Source organism: Anomaloglossus baeobatrachus, chromosome 2 (assembly GCF_048569485.1).
Source record: "Anomaloglossus baeobatrachus isolate aAnoBae1 chromosome 2, aAnoBae1.hap1, whole genome shotgun sequence".
In the NCBI taxonomy this organism is placed as follows: domain Eukaryota; kingdom Metazoa; phylum Chordata; class Amphibia; order Anura; family Aromobatidae; genus Anomaloglossus; species Anomaloglossus baeobatrachus.
Genome location: NC_134354.1, coordinates 781,611,457 through 781,629,997, shown reverse-complemented (window position 1 = coordinate 781,629,997; position 18,541 = coordinate 781,611,457).

Genomic DNA, 18,541 nt, shown 5'->3' with positions numbered 1-18,541 from the left:
TGCGGTTTCGTTTTTTCCTCCTGTTCTTCCAAGAGTCATAACTATGTTATTTTTCCGTCCCAGTAGGTGTATGAGGGCTTGTTTTTTTGCAGGACAAATTGTAATTTTGAATGCTAAAATTCGTTTCTCATGTGATGCACTAGAAAGCAGAAAAAAAGATTCCGAGTGCCTTGAGATTGCAAAAAAAAAAAATTTGCATTTCCACAAATGTATTTTTTTTTTAATTCACCAAGTTCACAATATGGTAAAATAATGTTTTCATCAGGCGTTTTGATATTTTTTTCTCGTTACATCGTTTACTGATCAGATTCATTTACTTTATATTTTGATCCGAATTTCTTGAACGCAACGATACCAACTGTATGTATTTTTTATGATTTTATTTTAATGGGCAAAAGAGGGGTGATTAGAACTTTGTTTTCAGATTTTTTAAAAACCTTTTTTCACTTTTCATTGTATTTAATACTCCCCTTAGGGGACTTGAAGTTCCAATCAGCAGACTGCTTGTGATATACAGAGCAGGGCATTAGTATCAGGACTACTCTGCAGAAATCAATCTACTGAGAGAGAGCAAAAATGGCAGGAGCGGCCAAATCAACAGTCTGGTACATTCTGCAAAAAAAAACAAACCCCCAAACCCCCCCCCCAAAAAAAACGAACATTTGTGAGCTTGTGAACTCTAAAAGGCTTGGACATCCATGTAAGACAGCAGTGGTGGGTGATGGCAGAATACTTGCCATCATGAAGAAAAACCACAACATCCACCCAAGTGAAGAATGCTCTCCAGAAAGTCAATGTTTTAGTATCTAATTATACTAATTATATTTATTCATTTTTATAGCGCTATTAATTCCACAGCGCTTTACATACATCAGTAACACTGTCCCCATTGGGGCTCACAATCTAAAGTCCCTATCTGTATGTCTTTGGAGTGTGGGAGGAAACCGGAGAACCCGGAGGAAACCCACGCAAACACGGGGAGAACATACAAACTCCTTGCAGATGGTGTCCTTGGTGGGATTTGAACCCAAGACCCCAGCGCTGCAAGACTGTAGGGCTAACCACTGAGCCACCGTGCCCCGCCCATGTATCTAAATCTAAAGAGAATACTTCATGAGAGCAAATACGGAGGGGTCACCACAACGGGAAAACCATTAATCAGCCTGGAAAATAGAAAGGCCGGACTAGACTTTGGTAAGAAAAATTTAAAGCCGCTGCCCAGTTCTGGAAAAAGCAGCAGAGGCCGGATGAGACTAAGATCAACCTGTACCAAAATTATGGGAAGAAGAAAGTCTAGAGAAAGCTTGGAGCGGCTCCTGATCCAGAGCACAGCACATCTTCTGTAACACATGTTGATGGCGGCGTGATGGCCAGGCATGCAGGGCTAACAATGGCACTGGGTCACTAATGGTTATGTCATGCACAGTGACTCCTAGACTGACCCTCAGGCTAGGGTGGCCTAGCTGTCAGTTATCCCAGAGGTACGTCTGTTGGTGAAGAGGTCTGGACCACCAGCCTTGTCCTGCTCCTGGCCAGCCCTGCTTTAGTACCCCCTCTTCCACATTCCTGAGAACCCTGATAGGAGTGATTAACCCCACAAAAAAAAAAACAGTAAAAACCAAAACTCAAACTCACTGCAAGCCCACCAGAGGTGTAGAAAATACATGCCCATGGGGGAAATAAAGAACCTAGAGGAAATAGACAACTAGAAGATCTCCAGAAACTGGACCACCACAGCACAAAGATTGGTATCACAACAAGCTATAATCGGCGTGGGAGGATCAAATCTACCACCTTAAAAAGGGCAGGGAGTAGCTGTTGTAGGTCTCTCACAACATGATACAATCCCCAGGCTAGTAGAACTTAATTTCTGCAAGCCTGAACCAAAAAGAGAACACAGCTTGGTCAACACCTGAGCCTGTGTGAGAAACTCAGAAGTCTAACAAGTGACCTAGAGTGTAGTGTCAGACTCTGCTGTGTGAACAGGGTCAGATGCAGCCTTGACACTCAGTGAGTTCTGAGCTAAACCCCGTGTGACAGGTTATTGAGTAAGTGATTGAAGACAGGAGCAGCCAAATGAATCCCGACGTGTATAGGGTGAGACTTTCTACTCGGATGCAACCTAATGCAGCAAGGTGGATTAGTCAGGGCTTCACAGACAGATCGAGAATGATGAAAAATATCCTGCAAAAGCAAAGAAGTGGAATATTCTACAATGGCCGAGTCCTCACCAGATCTCACCCCCATCAAGCCGCATTTCATATGATTAAGACAAAACTTAAGGGGAATGACCCACAAACAAGGAACAACTGAATTCACCGCAGTAAAGACCAACAAAGCCTCACACTGGAGGAGACCAACGATGGAGACGTCCATGGACAAAAAGACTTTCAGGCCGTCACTGCTGCAAAGGACGCTCTACAAAGTATTAAAAGTAAAATTTTATTTATGGAAAAGCAAATTTGTCCAATACTTTTGTGCCCTGGAAATGAGGAGGCTTGTAGAAAAATGGCTGCAATTCCTATACGTTTCACAGGATATTTTTTTAACCCCTTCATTTTAAGTAGAAAGTCTCCATTTTAATTGCATTTCAGTGGTTTTATTTTGACGGGAACCTGTCACCAGATTTGGTGACTATAATCTGTGGCCCCCTACCAGTGGGCTCTTATATACAGCATTCTAACATACTGTATATAAGAGCCCAGGCCGCTGTGTAGAACATAAAAATCACTTTATAATACTTACCTAAGAGGAGGTGCGGTGCAGACCAGCTGAATGGGTGTCTCTGTTCTCTGGTACAAAGTATTGTAGTGCGCCTGCGCAGAACCTCAATGCCGGCTAGTGTGGATGACGTAGAATGCGTCATGCACCCAGGCTTCAGAAGAAGGACAAAGATGGCCAAAAGAGGAGGTGCCAGTACCGGAGAACGGAGACACCCATCCGACCAGTCTGCACCACACTGCCGTTTAGGTGAGTATTATAAAGTGATTTTTATGTTATACAGAGCGGCTTCGACTCTTATATACAGCATTCTAAGACCCCACTGGTGGTGGCTGCAGCTTATAGTTGCCAAATCTGGAGACCGGTTCCCTTTAAATAAAAAATAGTAGCATGCAGAACTGAAATCATAAAGAAAGGAGAACAATCGAGTGTATATGCAAACAAATTGTTTATTAGAGAAAAGACACACGCAAAACAGCAATTGGATATAAATTAAAAACAACTACCGTGTTTCCCCGAAAATAAGACATCCCAGGAGTTTTCAGGGAAGCTTTAATATAAGACATCCCCTGAAAATAAGACATAGCTGCGGTCAATAATGAAGTGTCATGCAGCGGTGAAAGAGTTAAAGACACTGCAGGACACTTCATTATAGGCAGCGGGCACCCCCAGAAGAGAGAAGGCAGAAGAAAGAAGACCCCTGATCATACTTACGAGACGCCGACCGAGAGCAGGTGAGCGCATCAAGCTCCTGCAGCGGCGGAACACACACACACACACACACACACCAGATCACACTCACTCACTCTCACACACACCTCACAAACACATCAGATCGCATCCACACACTCACAACATCCAGTGATATCGCTTGCTTCTCGGCGGCGATACTGTGCGTGCAGTGACCTTCCAGGACCTGCCAAGGATTACATGGCCGGAAGCATGTGGTATCTCCGGATGTTGTGAGTGTGTGAGCGCGTATGTGCGATATCGTCAGTGTGTGCGAGTGTATGCGATCTGATGTGTGCGTGTATGCTGTCTGATTGTATGCGATCGGATCTGTGAGTGTCGGCAGAAGGCAGAGGAGCACGGCGTGCAGCACAGCTGCTGGGACTGCCCACCGGAGGGCACAGGGAGAAGTGGGGTGTGTGTGTGTGTGTGTGAGTGTATGCGATCGGATGTGTGCGTGTATACTGTCTCATGTGTGACTGTGTGTGAATGTAAGCGATCCGATCTGTGAGTGTCGGCAGAAGGCAGAGGAGCACGGCGTGCAGCACAGCTGCTGTGACCTGGGGTGTGTGTGTGTGTGTGTGTGATCTGATATCGGCCAGATGCAGGGGAGATGCGCAGAATATCTGATGGGAGATCACAGAAGGATCTGGGAGCCATACAGACGCCCTGGGCTGGTAAGTATGACGATCCTGGGATGGGGGGGCGGTCTGCTTTTTGTGGGGGGTAAACTTACCCCCAACCATGTCTCCTCGAGAATAAGACACCCCCTGAAAATAAGACATAGTGCTTGTTTTAGGGCAAAAAAATATATAAGACAGTGTCTTATTTTTGGGGAAACAGGGTACCACTGAATCAAGGTGGGCATACAGTGTGACAGAAGATGACAATACATGTTAAGTGCCAGTGGCCGTGGAAAAAGTGAACAATATTATATTAGAAAAGCCAAAGTAAGTATAGTATGGCGATAAGACCCAATGTTCACAATACCAAATAGCCATGGGAGAGGTAGAATATTTAAAGAGGGATTATTAGGATGGTATAATCAGCACATTTGGGTAACAAATGGCCAATACCCAATGTTCACAATCCCAAATAGCCGTGGGAGAGGTAGAATGTTAAAAAAGGGGTTGTTTAGATGGCACAATCAGCACAATTGGATAACAAATAGCCGTGGGAGAGGAAAGGGTACAGGTTATGATGTCACACTATAATCGTGGGAGAGGTGAAAACATATAATTGAATGGAGAGTAGCCAACACACCGGGGTGGGTAGACACTGCCAGCACTCTATAATAGTAAATGTCTCAATAGCAGAGTACAAAAAAAAAAAAAAATTGGTAGTGCCGTGAAGGGTCCAGCCACAATCGGAGCGTATGGAATTACATGTAAAAAAACATCATAACCAAGGGCTATAAGGTACCAAAAAATACTTATAGTTGATGACCACAGATATATAGTATACATGCCAAGAAAACCTTGAAAGGCATAGTATCTATCAAGGGACATAAAGTGCAAATGCATGAAGATAAATAAACCCAATAACATAAGAAGTATAGTAAAACAATACCCACAGATAAAAACAGCCACTGGCAACAAGTAAGGAGTAACAATCACAAAATGCACATACCCAAAAGAGAAGAGGGATCACCACCAACGCGCGTTTCGCGGAGGTATTATTGCTTCTTCAAGGAGGAAAGCCTACTGGCAATGTAAACCTGGTAGGTATAAATAGCCTAATGGTTGATTGTTATCGCTATCAGGTGTTCAGTCACTGGACAGGAAGTGTGTGGTGAAACCAGTTGGACAGCCCATCGATAATCTGATAGGCTAGTAGCCCATAATGGGCGTTCATTAATGGTGCAGCTCGTCCAAGATGGCCATCCAAAAACTGCATAAATTGGTTGTCTAAAAAACTAAGATGCCAAGTGAGCCAAGTCTTAGATGTGGCTTAAATATGTGACAGATTAAGGGAGTCTTCAGGTGTATAAATCCAGATTCTTACACAAAACTGTGAGAGAACAAGGTCTTCATTGGAGACATTGATCCACGTTCTTCGTCTCTTGAATCCTCGTCTAGATACAGACTATTCCCTTTAACTTTCCTTTCATCACCGTAAAACCTGACTGAATTCTCTCCGACAAGAAGAACAGATCCCATTAGTTGAGCATGTTATCCATTACGTCCTTACCATTTGCCATCTCTACGATTAAACATTTTTTACAAATTACTGTTCAATTAGTTATGAGGTTGTCTTTTATCCCCCCCCCTCCCGTTTTTCCTTCTGGGCCAGAGTTGGAGTAAAGAGGGGGGCCGGGAGGGAGGGAATGCGGTGACATGAAAAGCACATGAGAATGTAATGAGGAAATGTTTTCTTCATGACATACAGATTGGCTGTCCACAATCGCAGTTCCTGAGCAGCTGTGGCTGATAAGAGCTGTCACAATCTTTCAAGGATAAATTTAAAACGGAAAAATTGGAAGGAGAAAAAACACAGAACATTTAGAAGCCGGAGTGATGGACAATGCGAGGATTAAGTCGTTCTTTTGCAAGGAAAATGACTTGAGGAATTTTTGTTTTCATTTTTAAGTTGCAAGAATTTATGAAAAAGAAAAAAAAAAAGAAAATACACATACATACAGTACAGACCAAAAATTTGGACACACCTCATTCAAAGTTTTCTTTTATTTTCATGACTCTGAAAACTGTAGATTTACATTGAAGGCATCAAAACTATAAATTATAACATGTGGAATGAAATACTTAACAAAAAAGTGTGAAACTGAAAATATGTCTTATATTCTAGGTTCTTCAAAGTAGCCACCTTTTGCTTTGATTACTGCTTTGCACACTCTTGGCATTCTCTTGATGAGCTTCAAGAGGTAGTCACCGGAAATGGTCTTCCAACAGTCTTAAAGAAGTTTCCAGAGATGCTTAGCACTTGTTGGCCCTTTTGCCTTCACTCTGCGGTCCAGCTCACCCTAAACCATCTCGATTGGGTTCAGGTCTGGTGACTGTGGAGGCCAGGTCATCTGGCGTAGCACCGCATCACTCTCCTTCTTAGTCACATAGCCCTTACACAGCCTGGAGGTGTGTTTGGGGTCATTGTCCTGTTGAAAAATAAACGCAAACCGGATGGAATAGCACGCCGCTGCAAGATGCTGTGGTAGCCATGCTGGTTCAGTATGCCTTCAATTTTGAATAAATCCCCAACAGTGTCACCAGCAAAGCACCCCCACACCATCACACCTCCTCCTCCATGCGTCACAGTGGGAACCAGGCATGTAGAGTCCATCCGTTCACCTTTTCTGCGTCGCACAAAGACACGGTGGTTGGATCCAAAGATCTCAAATTTGGACTGATCAGACCAAAGCACAGATTTCCACTGGTCTAATGTCCATTCCTTGTGTTCTTTAGCCCAAACAAGTCTCTTCTGCTTGTTGCCTGCCCTTAGCAGTGGTTTCCTAGCAGCTATTTCACCATGAAGGCTGCTGCACATAGTCTCCTCTTAACAGTTGTTCTAGAGATGTGTCTGCTGCTAGAACTCTGTGTGGCATTAATCTGGTTGCTAATCTGAGCTGCTCTTGACCTGCGATTTCTGAGGCTGGTGACTCGGATAAACTTATCCTCGGCAGCAGAGGTGACTCTTGGTCTTCGTTTCCTGGGGCGGTCCTCATGTGAGCCAGTTTCTTTGTAGCGTTTGATGGTTTTAGCCACTGCACTTGGGGACACTTTCAAAGTTTTCGCAATTTTTCGAACTGACTTTTATTTCTTAAAGAAAAACAAGTGGCCATCATTACTTTATTTAGTTGCTTTTTTCTTGCCATAATATAAATTCTAATAGTCTATTCAGTAGGAATGTCAGCTGTGTATCCACCAGACTTCTGCATCTGCACAACACAACTGATGGTTCCAACCCCATTTATAAAGGCAAGAAATCCCACTTATTAAACCTGACAGGGCACACCTGTGAAGTGAAAACCATTTCCAGTGACTACCTCTTGAAGCTCATGAAGAGAATGCCAAGAGTGTGCAAAGCAGTAATCAAAGCATAAGGTGGCTACTTTGAAGAACCTAGAATATAAGACATTTTCAGTTGCTTCACACTTTTTTGTTAAGTATTTCATTCCACATGTGATAATTCATAGTTTTGATGCATTCAATGTGAGCCATGAAAATAAAGAAAACTCTTTGAATGAGGTGTGTCCAAACTTTTGATCTGTACTGTGTAATATATATATATATATATATATATATATATATATATATATATATATATATATATATATAAAACACAAAAATCTAACTGCAACACTTATGTTTTTACTAATTTTTCCTGTCCCTTGCTGAGATAATCCATCCATCTCACAATTGTGGAATATCAGGATGCTGATTAAACAGATTTTTGCACAGGTGCACATTAGGCGGCCACAATAAATGGCCACTCCAAAATGTGCAGTTTTACAGTATTGGGAGGGCCCAAGTGGGTGGCAAAAAAAGTCATTATCTGGAGTGTCCACAATTTGCCAGACTGCCCTGTACTGGGATTCATTCGCAAAGAGAACAACTCTCCATTGTGCCAGATGTCATTGAATGTGAGCTTTTGCCCACTCACGGTGGTTAAGATGATGCACTGCAGTCTGGTGGAGACCCCTGATGAGGACGACGAGCAGCAGTTAGGTGGAGACCCCGATGAGGGTGAAAAGCAGCAGTCAAGTGGACACCTCGGTGAGGACAACAAGCAGCAGTCATGTGGCGACCCAGATGAGTAAGACGAGCTGCAGTCAGGTGGAGACCATGATGAGGAAGACGAGCTGCAGTCAGGTGGAGACCCCGTTGAGGACAACGAGCAGCAGTCAGGTGGAGACTCCGATAAGGACGACGAGCAGCAGTCAGGTGGAGACCTCATTGAGGGTGAAAAGCAGCAGTCAAGTGGAGACCCCGATGAGGACAACAAGCAGCAGTCATGTGGCGACTCCGATGAGGAAGACGAGCTGCAGTCAGGTGGAGACCCCAATGAGGACGACAAGCAGCAGTCAGGTGGAGACCCCGATGAGGAAGACGAGCTGCAGTCTGGTGGAGACCCCTGATGAGGACGACGAGCAGCAGTCAGGTGGAGACCCCGATGAGGGTGAAAAGCAGCAGTCAAGTGGACACCTCGGTGAGGACAACAAGCAGCAGTCATGTGGCGACCCAGATGAGGAAGACGAGCTGCAGTCAGGTGGAGACCAGGATGAGGAAGACGAGCTGCAGTCAGGTGGAGACCCCGATGAGGATGACGAGCAGCAGTCATGTGGAGACCTCGATGAGCTGCAGTCAGGTGGAGACCCCGTTGAGGACAACGAGCAGCAGTCAGGTGGAGACTCCGATAAGGACGACGAGCAGCAGTCAGGTGGAGACCTCATTGAGGGTGAAAAGCAGCAGTCAAGTGGAGACCCCGATGAGGACAACAAGCAGCAGTCATGTGGCGACTCCGATGAGGAAGACGAGCTGCAGTCAGGTGGAGACCCCAATGAGGACGACAAGCAGCAGTCAGGTGGAGACCCCGATTAGCTGCATTCAGGTGGAGACCCCAATGAGGACGACGAGCAGCAGTCATGTGGCAAACCTGATGAGGAAGACGAGCTGCAGTCAGGTGGAGACCCCGATGAGGAAGACTAGCTGCAGTCAGGTGGAGACCATGATGAGGAAGACGAGCTGCAGTCAGGTGGAGACCCCGATGAGGACGAAGAGCAGCAGTCATGTGGAGACCTCGATGAGCTGCAGTCAGGTGGAGACCCCGATGAGAACGACGAGCAGCAGTCATGTGGAGACCCCGATGAGAACAACGAGCAGCAGTCAAGTGGAGACCCCCGATAAGGATGACGAGCAGCAGTCAGGTGGAGACCCCGATGAGGACGACAAGCAGCAGTCAAGTGGAGACCTCGATGAACTGAAGTCAGGTAGAGACCCCGATGAGAATGACGAGCAGCAGTTAGGTGGAGACCCCGATGAGGACAACAAGCAGCAGTTAGGTGGAGACCCCGTTAAGGGTGAAAAGCAGCAGTCAGGTGGAGACCCCGATGAGGACGACAAGCAGCAGTCAGGTGGAGACCCCGATGTGGAAGACGAGTAGCAGTCAGGTGGAGACCTCGATGAGCTGAAGTCAGGTAGAGACCCGATGAGAATGTTCCATATAAAATAGTAGAAAACGGCACTCACCAGATTGTTGCTGTGCAAAAAAATCGATTTATTCAGGCGTGGAGGTTACATGTGTGAGGGCCAGCGGGGAGGGAGTACACGCCGGACACGTCAGACGACGGCCGTTTCGCACCTACAATGTGCTTCAGCTGGTCTGAATACGTACGACATCATGTCCGTTTTATCAACATGAAACATGTGACTGATGTCAAACAATTAAAATGTTGTTAAAGTCAAACAAATTCAATTGTGAATCTAAAAAGAGTAGCAACATAATAGCAAAAACTATTGGATACGATGTTACACATAGCAAGACATTATCCCAAAAATACACTTGTCATTTTTTTCGTTTAGCCCTAGTGGACCTGTGGCATTAAATTTCATGATATACTCAGCTTCTCTTCTGAGCAAACTTTTATGGGTGTCCCCACCATTCGCCACAGGTTCCACCAGTTCTAGACCTGCAAAAGACAGTACATTACAATCAGCGTTATGATATTGTTTTACATGATTTATTAGTCTCGTGGCCCCTATGCCCCCTGTAATAGAGTTCCTATGCTCCCTGAATCTCATGAAGAGCTGTCGTATGGTTTTACCGATGTAAAAATATTGGCATGGACAGAAGATTATATAGACTACCATCTTGGTCCTACAGGTAATCCGCTGCTTCACATAATGCCTATGGCCTCCAAAATCCAATGCTCTGCCAGTCTTAAAAGAACCGCAGAACGAGCAGTTGCCGCACCTATAATTTCCCGTAGGACCAGTCTGGTGTAACCAAGTTTTGGGAGGCATGTATCGCTTTTTAACCAAAATGTCGCCAATATTCTTATATCGCCTGTAACGAGCGGTTTATTAAGGGCCATTTCTCTGAGCTCACTCACTCCTTCGATTATGTGCCAGTTTTTGTGTATAATTGTTCTTATCATTTGGTCCATGGGTCCGTATTTGAAGTTAAAGACAAAGCGTTTCAATTGTTTTTTGGGATAATGTCTTGCTGTGTATAACATCGTATCCAATAGTTTTTGCTATTATGTTGCTACTCTTTTTAGACTCACAATTGAATTTGTTTGATTTTAACATTTTAATTGTTTGACATCAGTCACGTTTCATGTTGATAAACGGACATGATGTCATACGTATTCAGACCAGCTGAAGCACATTGTGGGTGCGAAACGGCCGTCGTCTGACGTGTCCGGCGTGTACTCCCTCCCCGCCGGCCCTCACACATGAAACCTCCACGCCTGAATAAATCAATTTTTTGCACAGCAACAATCTGGTGAGTGCCGTTTTCTACTATTTTATATGGAACATTGTCTTTTCTATGAACGTGCACCCCAGAGCAGCACCGCTTCTTACCTGTGCATGATGGACTTCACAACAAGCTGTGCTAAGTAGTGCCCTGGATTCTTCTCTTATTTTGAAGTGACCCGATGAGAATGACGAGCAGCTGAGCAGCAGTCATGTGGAGACCTCGATGAGAACGACGAGCAGCAGTCAGGTGGAGACCCCGATGAGGACGACGATAGTCTTCCCTGAGAAGGTTTCTGACAATTTGTGCAGAAATTCTTTGGTTTTGTACCGATTGTTGCAGCTGCTGTCCAGTTGGGCCAGTCTCAGATTATCTTGAAGGTAAAGGTGCTGGATGTGGAGATCCTGGACTGGTGTGGTCACACGTGGTCTGTGGTTGTGAGGCCGGTTGGATATTCTGCCAAATTCTCTGAAACGACTTTGTAGATGTATTATGCTGGAGAAATAAACATTCACTTCACAAGCAACCTCTCAGGTGGACAATCCTGCAGTCAGCATGCCAACTGCACGCTTGAGCAAAACTGTCGACAACTGTGGCATTGTGCTGTGTGATAAAACTGCAGTTTAGAATGGCCTTTTATTGTGTCCAGGCAAAAGCGCACCTATGCAATAATCATGCTGGACAGCCTAAAGCGCACCTGTGCAATAATCATGTTGTCTAATCATCATCTTGCTATTCCACACTTGTGAGGTGGATGGATTATCTCCGCAGAGGAGACGTGCTCGCCAATACAGATTTAGACAAATTGGTCAACAATATATGAGATAAAAAGACCTTCTGTGTCCATAGAAAAAGTCTTTGATCTTAGACTTCAGCTCATAAAAGCTGGGAGCTCGTAAAAGTTATATTGTGTTCAGTATATGTAAAAATGAAGAGGTTTACTTATGAGTTAAAGGGTTGATCACATCATTAAAAATTACTTCATATAACTAGGATATGACATCACTTTAGGATCAGTGCAGGATGAACCTCTACCAATTCTGAGAATAAACCGGCCAGTTACACAGATACTGTGTTTGCTTGTAAAGCAGCACCATCCATCTACCTGCTGCGCAGAGAACTGGGACCATAGTGCACATACGAACACAGTGGTCGGAAGTACAACTTTGTCAGTAAAGCTTACAAGAGGACATGGTTGGTGAGTGAAGATCATTGATCAAGATGGCATGTTAGAAGACCAAAAGAGCAATAAAATAAATCAATCTCCGCTTTGACCTTGGTCTGACCTTTGAATCAAGAAGTTCATATCTGGTCTTTTGGTATGGAAAGTCTATCCAAAAAAAGTCAAACTTTTACAATCGACTTTCTACATACTTTTTGGGTTTATAAGAAGCCTCGGCACATTCAGACATTTTGCAAGATAGATCAACCGTTCTGACCAGTTTAGAATGACAGGACAACATGCGTCGAGACATTGCATGAGATTGTGATGTTGCCTTTTGCAGCACGTCAGTCACAAATCATCCAAACCTTTTTTTTGTGGGGGGGAAAAGGGGGGTTTGAAATGCAATATATCTACAAATGTAACTTGCCAAATTGTAGCTCTAGGATACGGTCTTCAACCCTAATTATTTTGTTGCCGAAGACCAATGAAAAATGAAATCAACTTGCCAGCACTCAGTGTGGAAGTGCAAACTACACCTGAATCAGACCTCTTCGTCAAAATATTGGCACAGCTCAATGAATCGATAACCATCCTATTGTTTTGGTAAAGCTCAATAAAATCAGAACTCATCATTCCGGTGTATCGACGCAGCTCAATGAATTGGTACTCGTGTCGCCTTTGTGGAAAACTGATCTGATATTCTGAAGTGCTCGGCTTGAACAGCTAATTAATTCACATCGTTGACCATTTTAGAGGGTGGTACGTCCCGAAGAAAAGCTCACAAGGGAAATTTCTGGGCAACAGCTTTAGGACGAAGTATAAGTGTGACACGTGCACTTGTCCTTTATTTCTATTTTGTTAAACATTTCTTTAGAAACAGACTGCAGTACGATACATGGAGTGGTAAAGACATCTTCGAGCTAACAAGAAAAAAAAAGCCATGCTCTAGCTCTTTTAGATACCGCTATAAATCTCTTCCCGTGCCAGAATAGAACATTTGGTGTGGATTACTGCGAATATCCAGATGTTCAGCTATGAAAATCTAAAAGGAATTTACCAAAACCTAAAGGAATCGTAGACCACCTGCAACATCTTCAAGAAGAGCTGTTATTATTCGTAGACTTGATGAAATGCCATCTGATGAAACCGGTTATGACCAAGACCCGGCTTTGTAATGATGACTTAGGAGAATTATTCCGATCCGGTAAAGGTTATTAAACCAACTATGGAATCATTCTGCCAATTATTTCCGTACTGTCATCACTACAAAAGCTGCAAGTTGGGATGGGATCGTAAAAAATGTTTACATTTCTGTGTATCCGATTACCGCCTAGATATAATACTGAGATCACTGTGGATATATACAGTCATTCCTGGGCTTAGAAATGACTAGTGTCCTGCATTTTCACTTGGTTTTTCTATCTGCATGCTCTTAGTACCTGAAGCCTGCCTAACCTTCTGTTTCTACCTGGACTCATTACAGATAAGTTTGGTCTTTGTACCCTGCTGGTTGCTTCCACTTACTTGTTGTTTTCTGTTAGGTACTAAAGGCTAATTTTCTGATTTTGCTTGTGTGGAGTCAGGGTGGAGTTGGATCATTCCCTGCTGGGAATGTGTGTACCTTGCTTCATTTTCTGCAGTATATTTTGTTTTGTCATGCTTGGTACTAATTTCAGTCCCTCCTCTATATTACTGTTTTGCTTGGATCCCAGTAACACCAGAGTACTGATATAGTGGGGGCAGAGTCCGTGTGGACACAGTATATTTCCATATCAGGCGTGTTGGTATTTTCTAGGGTTTTGCATGGCTGCAGATGGTGCTCTTTTTCTGTCCATTCCTATAGATAGTTTGGGCCTCATCTTTGCTGAATCTGTTTTGTTCCTGTGTATTGCGTTTTCCTACATCACCGTAATATTTATATGTGGGGGCTATCTATATCTTTGGGGGACTGCTCCGAGGTAGATTAGCTTTTCTTGTATTTCTCTCTGTAGGAATAATTAGTTCTCCGGCTGTGTCGAGGTGACCATGTCATCGTAGGCACGTCCCACGGCTACTTCTAGTTTTGTGTCAGACAGTTCGCCAAGATTCTAACCACTCTGGTAACACACTGGGTTTCCTACTTTTTTGTCCTTTTTTCTGATCCTCCTCGGTCACAGAATCATAACAGTCTCCCATACACGGCACACACAGACATGATGGGTTACTACTCTCTAATCGCTATGTAGCACATGAACAAATGCTGCTGCAGTATGGAGGATATTTCGCAGCTGTATCGAGCAGTGTAGCTGTGAATCCAGCACGGTGGTGAAATAAAATATACAGCAGCAGTACAGTCTGTGATCTCCATAGACTTCAATAGCTAGCTATAACTGATCCCTATTAGCTGGCAGTCCGTCTTGCTTTGACAAAGATGGATTTTGATGTTCAGGAGGAAGGAGAGAGAAGTGGCTCCCAGTTACTAGCGGACGCGCTTCTGGTTATACCAGTTCATTACAGACTAAACAAAATTGTTACGTAAAGCCATACACATTTGTGAGAATACAATCAGTTTTGATTTTATAGAAACCATTTTGTCTTATAACTGAATATCATAAGGCTCAGCAAACACAAGGAAGTTCAAGGAGGGGCAAGGAAGTTTCACATTTCTACACACCCCTGCAGTCCTTATTGGTGCATAGTTATTTCTTTGTTTGGGATACTATATAAACGGGTCATATGATGTAATAAAGCAGAAACCTTCAGTACACCACAAAGCATGTGTGCTGTTATGATTTCCCAAGCGCTTGTAAAACAAATTTTAAATTTGGAGTTCCAATGGCATAGGAGTATATTTCACTCACACATTACATACAGAGGGTGAATTAAATTTTGTACCCATCACCAATTTCCTGAGTACATATATTTGTAAAGGTGCCATTGACAAACCTCTCACCAGATGTCGATAACAATGGATCCAATCCCACAGGCAAAGAAATGAAACCACAAATGTCCAGAAATTAAATAATGTGTAATGAGAAATGACACAAGGAAAAAGTATTGAACCTATGAAGAAAGATGCCAAAAGCTGTGGAAAGTCATGACACCAGCTATAATAGATTTGTAAGTAGAAAGAAACCCAGCCTCTTAATAAAAAAATTATATCAGCTGGGTGAACTGATGGCCTATAAAAAGGTGCCTCATTACCAAGGTGCCACACAAGAAACATCTCATCTTGGGTAAAACCAGTGAGCTGTCAAAAGACATTTGCAACCTTATTGTTGCAAAACATACTGATGACATTGGTTACAGAAGAATTTAATTTCTAAACTACTGAAGGTTCCAGTGAACATTGTTGTAAGTGGGAAGAATATAATTTCACCATGAACTAGCCACAACCAGGTGATCCCAGCAAGATTTCAGACAAAGGAGTGAAGAAAAAAAAATTATCAAAAAAGTTGACCAAAGAGCCACAGACCAACTGTGGAGATCTACAGAAAGACCTGGAATCAGCAGGTACAATTGTTTAAAAAAAATAAGCAATGCACTAAATCTCGATGGCCTGTATGCATGCTCCTGCATGCACGTTCACCAGGCAAGACTCCACTGCTTAACAATAAGCAGGTTCAAGAGCATTTAAAGTTTCAGAGAAACAAAATAAATCTGCTAGAATGGCCGAGACGATCATCGGAGCTGAATCAAATACAAAATCTGAGAGAAACTAAAGCTCAGAGTTCATAAAAGGAGCCCACGGGACTTTCAGGATTTGAAGAGTGTTTGAGTGAATGCATGGACCAAAATACCACCTGAGCAATGCAGGCGACTAGTTTCTCCATACAGGAGTCTTGAAATTCATCACCAATAAAGGCTTTTGTACAAGAACTAAATAAATTTCAGTAAGCGTGTTCAATGCTTTTTCCCTGTGTTATTTCTCAATATCGTCAGTAAATTTATGGACATCTATGGTTTGATTTCTTTGCCTGTGTGAATTGGATGGATTGTTATCGAGATCTGGTGAGAAATTCATGTCAATAGCACCTTTAGAAATATATTTACTTTGGAAATTATTGACGTTTCAATACTTATTTCACCCGCTGTAGCTGTCTGTTTAGAGGACAGATAGTGTATGTGCGCACCTAACTTTTTTGTGGCATCAAAAATGCTGCGTTTCTGGACACTAAAAAACGCACAGAAACGCAAAATGCATCAAAAAACGCATGCGTTTTTACCACGATTTGCTGCGTTTTTGGCTGCATTTTTGTTCAGTGCGTTTTTATGCGGTCTGAACAATGCCATTAAAGATTGGTGAAGAAAAAAAACAAAACAAGATCTGATGTAATTTCCTGCTTCAATCTGTTCTCCTTCATTCTCCACTAGTGTATACAGGAGAGCAGACAGCAGCTTCAGAACTACAAGGCTCAGCATGCTCCATCCAGTAACTGTATGCTGGAGGGTGAGGCAGAGGGAGCAGAACTACAAGGCTCAGCATACTCCATCCACTAGTGTATGCAGGAGAGCAGACAGCAGCTGCAGAACTACAAGGCTCAGCATACTCCATCCACTAGTGTATGCAGGAGAGCAGACAGCAGCTGCAGAACTATAAGGCTCAGCATGCTCCATCCACTAGTGTATGCAGGAGAGCAGACAGCAGCTGCAGAACTACAAGGCTCAGCATGCTCCATCCACTAGTGTATGCAGGAGAGCAGACAGCAGCTGCAGACCTACAAGGCTCAGCATCCTCCAACCAGGACTGTATGAAGGAGTTTTTTGCCCCAAAAAATGACGTGGGCTTCGCCATATTTTTGTATGCTAGCCAGGTACAGCAGGCAGGTACGGCTGCCCCCAACTCCCAGCTGCCTATTTGTACCCGGCTGGGAACCAAAAATATAGGGAAGCTCTTTTTATTTCATTTCATGAATTTCATGAAATAATAATAAAAAAAAAAAATGAAGTGGGCTTCGCCCAATTTGTGTGTCCAGCCAGGTACAACTAGGCAGCTGGGGATTGGAATCCGCAGTGCAGGGGGCCTTAAGCTTTCTGGGCACTCCTGCTGTGAATTGCAGGCGGCGGCGCTTTCATAGAAGTGCCATCTTCTGGCGCTGTATCCAACTCTTCCAGCTGCCCTGGTGCCAGGTGGCTTGCTGGGTAATAATGGGGTTAGGGCTAGCTGTGTATTATCAACTGGCTCTAAGCCCGAAATTCATGGTGTCACGCCAATATTAGGCATGGCCACTATGAATTGCTAGTAAAGAAAAAAACGAAGAAAAAAAACCCAAAAAAAAACAAACCGAAAAATATTATTAGAAATAAAAAAACACAACACAATTAGTGACTCCATCTTTATTGAAATAAATAACCTCCCTCCGCAGTAATCCTGGGTCAGGATCCCGCGATGTCCAATCCGGATCCAATATCATCTGATCGGTTTGCCGGAAAAAAGGCAATCAGATGTATCAGGTTCAAGGACGTGAATCACATGACACATCAGCTGACTGTATAAACGGCGTTTATACAATCAGCTGATGCATCAGTAGAGAAAAAAAAACCCACACAGTTCTGTGCAGACTCCCGTCTGATCACTGCAGGATCCGGCAGTAATCAGCTGACAGTTTAAGCCAGCCGGGAGGTAAAAAGCCGGCCTCACCGCTGGACTTATACGATCAGCTGATGCCGTCAGGTGACTGCATCAACTGATCACTGGCAGGTCCTGCAGACATCGGATGTGTCCTGGGAGTCTGCAGACAGGTGAATGATATTTTTTTTTTCTACTGTTCACTTTTGATTTTAAGAGAAACCAAGGAAAAAATTGTGAAAAAATACCCTGCTGTAACTAAATATAAGCATAGTGTGAACATGGTCTCACAAGTACCATGTATACCATCTCATACTCCGGCTCACTTTTTTGTTTTTATGTAGTTTTTTTTTTTGTATTCAGTACAAACAGGGAGTGGCCCCCTTCTCAGCGAGCTGGACATTTCATTCTGTGAATCCCCCTGACTGTGTGTGTCCTGTTGGGACCCGGTCGCTCTCAGCCCTTAGCCACATTGAGGCCTATTTTAGACCCATGGTAAGGTTTTAATATTAGAGAGTGTAGGTACTATCCCAACTGGGTACACCTTGGCATTGGTGGGATAGCTTTATGCTTTTTTTGATCAAAAACAGTGTTTACTAGGTACCCTATGTTTATATGCACTATGCTTATATTTAGTTACAGCAGGGTATTTTTTCACAATTTTTTCCTTGGTTTCTCTTTGTCTCATGGCCAGTGTGAACATGGTCTCACAAGTACCATGTATACCATCTCATACTCCGGCTCACTTTTTTGTTTTTATGTAGTTTTTTTTTTTGTATTTAGTACAAACAGGGAGTGGCCCCCTTCTCAGCGAGCTGGACATTTCATTCTGTGCATCCCCCTGACTGTGTGTGTCCTGTTGGGACCCGGTCGCTCTCAGCCCTTAGCCACATTGAGGCCTATTTTAGACCCATGGTAAGGTTTTAATATTAGAGAGTGTAGGTACT